Source organism: Octopus bimaculoides, chromosome 1, assembly GCF_046866305.1.
Source record: "Octopus bimaculoides isolate indiv1 chromosome 1, ASM4686630v1, whole genome shotgun sequence".
Taxonomy (NCBI): domain Eukaryota; kingdom Metazoa; phylum Mollusca; class Cephalopoda; order Octopoda; family Octopodidae; genus Octopus; species Octopus bimaculoides.
In genome coordinates, this window is record NC_142928.1 from 70,089,772 (window position 1) to 70,094,991 (window position 5,220).

A 5,220-nucleotide genomic window follows, 5' to 3' on the forward strand; every position below is an offset into this window, starting at 1 on the left:
AGCAAGCACGGAAAAGATCGAGAAATGCTTGAGATCTGTATGGCAATATAAGGATTATGTAACTTGGTGGCATAAATTTGCCCATGTGCAAGTTATTTTTCAAAGTGAAGTGTTAGCGAAACGATTCTCAACGCTAACTCTTAAGACAGAAGAGTTAACAATGATACCGAGTTACCTTGGTCAGAGGGTAACAAGGGTTATCATAAAAAATATTCCTCCCACGGTAGACACACTATGGATAACATCAGCCGTATGTGTCGATATGGAGGAAGTTGACATATTGCAAATTAATTTTTCTGAAAAGCAACAGTGGGTGGGTAAAAAAATGGAGATCCTTCTCCATATTACCCAGGCGTCACTAAATAAAATACCAACCTACATAAAGTTACCATCAACGCAAAGGCTGTATGTAGTGGTGAAAGGCAGACGACCACGCTGTTACATATGTGGCAATGAAGCTCACTTCCAAAAGGACTGCAATTCTGCCGCGAAACAACAGCAACAACAACAACAACAGCCACGGGAAAACCAAAAACCCAAAACACCAGCATTATTACCCACACCACCGTATGCACAACTGATCAAGCAGCTATATGCGAAAACGAAAGAACGGCAACAACGAACAAACCAACCCAACCAAACAACACCACCACCTGAGTCAAAAACAGAAACAACACCACCACCAACAACTAAAGACAGACCAACACCAACACCAAGAACAACAACCAAGAAGACAACCACTGAGAACGAAGAAAAGACCAATACTACTCCCAATTCCCCAACAACACACGCACGACACACACCACACACCACAACACCATCGACAAACACACAAATAGAACCAAATGCTTTGCCTTTACCCCCTTCTGATTCGTCAGACATTTCGTCTAACGATGAAAGTTCTACAGAATGGCAAATAGCCACAGGAAGTAAAAGAAAAAGATCAAAAACAACCCCAAAATTAAATGCATGCAAAGCAAGAAAATATGTAACCGCTGAAAGCCCCTTGCACAAACAAACCAGCACCAACATCACAAAAACACACACAATGCTATCAGCGATAGACACAAAAAACACAAAACTAATGGACTACATCATATCGCAAACAAACATTTCTGAAGATCATAAAAAGCTTAACAATCATCCACGCACTACACCACCGAAACACATCAAAATAGTTCACATCACACAAACGCAGCACCACACACTCAAAACCCTCTTTCCGAATGCGGTTGGGGGGTTCCAAAAATATTTATCAAAGAAACTCTTCAAAAACCTCATCCAAGATACTTCAAAAGAAGAGGAAGCTAAAACGTTCGAAACGAATAAGTAACCTTCTCTCTTGTCTCTTTTACTGTCGTGTATGAAACAAAAATTTCGACTTCAACTGTGCTTAAATTAGGTTGTGTAAATGTACGTGGCTTGGCGTCAGCTTGGAAGCAAGGTAACCTTCTAAATGACATCAAGTCACAGAACATAGAAATCATAGCTATCAGTGAAAACAGACTCAGTAACCCGCGGGCCCTCAAGTCCATGTTTGGTGGACATTTCGACATTTATTTTTCTCCTTGTCTGCCAAACATGGGTGGTGGTGGTACCGCGGTGCTTTTTCGGAAGAGTCTGAACCTAAAAGTAAGGCCAATATTCCTAGACCCGGAGGGTAGGCTGGTTGTCTTGGACGTCGATGGCACAAACGGATGTGCTTTCCGTCTGGTGGCAGTGTATGCACCGTCCTTAACGGGTCGGGCGGATTTCCTTAGACGTCTAGAGGTTTTCCTGGGAACGTCACGACCTTTACTGTTAGTAGGGGACTGGAACGCTACCTTGGACACGCATATAGACTATGTGGGAGTGGATAGGAGTATAAGGGGATGTAAGTGCCTCAAAAACCTGCTCAGACGTTTCCATTTGTCTGACAGGTTCCGACTCGACCATCCGAACGTGCCAACGTGGACTTGGACAAACCGTGTCGGATCGTCGAGATCGTATCTAGATAGAGTTCTATGTAGGACAGCGGATAGAGATAGTGTAGGATGTCCACAATTTAAAATAGTCAGCTACACAGATCACAAGTTTGTGACATGTACGCTCGACTTAGATAAGACACATAGGCAGAGTCCCGGTTATTGGAAACTGAACGCTTCGCTCTTAGCGCGGCAGGTTTACAGGAACCGGATTAGCGAATTAATTAAGAGGGCGTTAACAGGAGCCATCGTTAACAACCGCTGGTGGTTTGCCCTGAAAATGGCAATTAAATCGGAATCTATTAGGTTTAGTAAAGAACTAGCGATAGATCGAAATAGAGTAGAGGGAGACTTAGTTAAGAAACTAGAAGAGGCACTTACAACTGGCAGCGCAACCAACGTTTTGGCTCCGAGGATGGCCCACGACCAACACCTCAACGCCAAACACGAAGGTTGCGTCGTCAGAGCTAAAATGCGAGCCTTAAAGAACGAAGGGATCGAAGCTGCGCGAGAAGCCCGGGTGGCGGAGGCGCAACGCGGTAACAGAGCCACCATTCGGTCTCTAATCGATGAACAGAGATGTAGTTTGCTCGAACCCGAAAGGATGTGTGGGGCCTTTCAACAGCTCTTTGCTCGACTGTTCAGTGCGAGCGGTGGGTCGGAACGCAGGATGGACTTCACTGCCTACCTGACCGGCCTGCTGCGGCTCTCGGCGGGAGAGGCAGAGTGTTGTGAGGGTCCCATCACAGCTGCTGAAGTAAGGGATGCTATGGCGGGCTGCGCGAGGGATAAGTCGCCTGGATTGGATGGTCTACCCTACGAGCTGTATTGTCAAATGCCAGACTTGTTTGGCGACCTCTTGGCATCAGTCTACTGCAACTGGCAACAAAACGGGAGAATTCCCGGTTTCGTGAGCCGAGGTGCAGTGACATTGCTGAAGAAAGACCCAAACAAGGGGAATTTTATAGATAATTTCAGGCCCATCACTCTGCTCAACGCAGATTTGAAAATTTTGGCCAAAGTAATAGCCGAGAGGTTGGCGCTTGTCATCGATAAACTGGTCGACAGGGCGCAAACATGCGCCGTGCCGGGCAGAAGTATCCATGACAACCTCCACCTCATGCGCTACATCATGGACAGGGTAGTTAAGGATCCTGGCATGAGTGGGGCGCTGATCAATTTAGATCAATCTAAAGCCTTCGATAGGGTCGACCATCGATACCTGGCGGCCGTCCTAAGGGCAGCTGGCTTTGGTCCCGTCTTCCGCGGATGGATCGCTGCCTTGTATAGCGGCATCCGATCGGTAATACGGGTAAACGGTCACCTGTCAAAACCGTTCGACATCACGCGTTCGGTCCGTCAGGGATGTCCCCTGTCGGCGCTTCTGTATGTATTGACGCTCGAACCACTACTGCGGAAGCTGGCGACACTGAGGGGTATCCCACGAGAGCTGGGTTGCGGGACGAGCGTGTCTGCATATGCGGACGATGTCACCGTCATAGTGTCGAGCGAAAAGCACGTCGAGATGCTAGGCGAGACACTTAAAGAATACGAAACGGTGACAGGAACAAAAATTAACCCGGAAAAGTCAGTGGGTTTGTTACTCGGCACCTGGAGAAGCAAGCCCATACCGTCCAACAGTGACTCCGTAGTGGGACGCTGAACGGACGGACCGGTTAAACTGCTTGGGGTCTGGTTCAGTCCGGACCTCCAAATGGATAAGAACTGGGACGAGATCACCAGTGGAGTGATCAAACTCAGCCAAACATGGGCCGAGAGAAAGTTATCTCTAAAAGGCCGGGCGGAGGTGGCTAATGTGTATATCGCATCAGTCATCGATTACCGCCTGACCGCCGTGCCTTGTCCCGATGCCACCATCACGAAACTAGAACGCATACTTTTCCGCTTTCTGTGGAAGGGTGGCGTTCCGATGGTGAGGCGATCCATTTGCTGTCAACAACCGTTACGTGGAGGATTGGGGATGCCGTGGTTAATGATGCGCAGACATGCGCTGAGACTGCGGCATCTCTGGAACTTCATTGACGACGGTGAACAGGTGTGGGCGCCGTTTGTGAGGCACGCCTTCCCGCAGCTCGTCTCACTCACCGAACTGCAAACATGGATCAGGAAGAGACCGAAACTGGGCAATTGGCACCGCGAGTGTCACCAAGCTCTACAACAGCTCTGCCGTCCGGGATCAAACTTGTGCATCTTCCAAACGACCAATGCGTTCTATAGAGGACTAGTGGAGGGGAGGTCTGACGACACTCTCGGGGCAAACCTGGGTGTCGACGAGAAATTCCTAACCCGCCTTTTCAAGACGACGTTCGGGCCGGGGCCTATGGATAATTTCCAGAGATCCCTGGCTTGGCAATGCTATCGAGACGCACTACCAGTTCGAGAGAAGATCTACAGACACGGTTCGAAAACCACCGGACCGACCTGCCCGATATGCGGTCAGGGCGACGAAACCGTTCTGCACGCACTCGTGCAGTGTCCAGATATTTCAGAGCCGTGGACCTTCGTCGAACGGCTGTTGTCGCGTGTGGGACGACCCCACTTATCAGCCGAGTCTATCGTGAATATTGTTCCGCCACCTTCCTTTAAACGGGAAGGAAAAACGGTTTTTGTAACACTGATAGCTATGGCAAAAGAATGCGTGTGGTGGACGCGTTTGAAAGGTCTACAAACAAACACTTTCCTCTCTGGTCAGTCCCTCGTCAACTTTTTCAAGTACCACTTGAAAAGGAGGATGAGGATAGAGAGGAAAGTGTTGTCGAATGAAAGTTTCAATAAAAAATGGGTAAATGTGGCAAGAATTGTAAGAATGAAAGACACCATTTTAAGCATAAACTTGTAACAAAAAGAGACAAAAAGAGAGAAGGTACTTACTTTCATGTACCTTTAAAAAAAAAACCTGAGGTGACCGTGGTCTTTTCCGTAGGCTTTTCTCTCCACGGATAAACCTAATCTGTTCCCCATTTTTTACATCGACTGTGATACATGATCCCTATTGATCGCCCCCCACTCACGTTTTTTTTTCTTCCCGCGATCCCTTTTGATCGAAATTACACCCCACCCCAAAGAAAAGCTCTACTTTGTAATTTGTTCATTTTCTGTATTTAGCCCTGTGTGGCTATAATAAAAAGATATCTATCTATCTATCTATCTATATATATATATATATCATGCTAAATTCCTAATCCCAGGAGAATGGATTCATGCATGCTGCATCTACTCACCTACGGTACATATG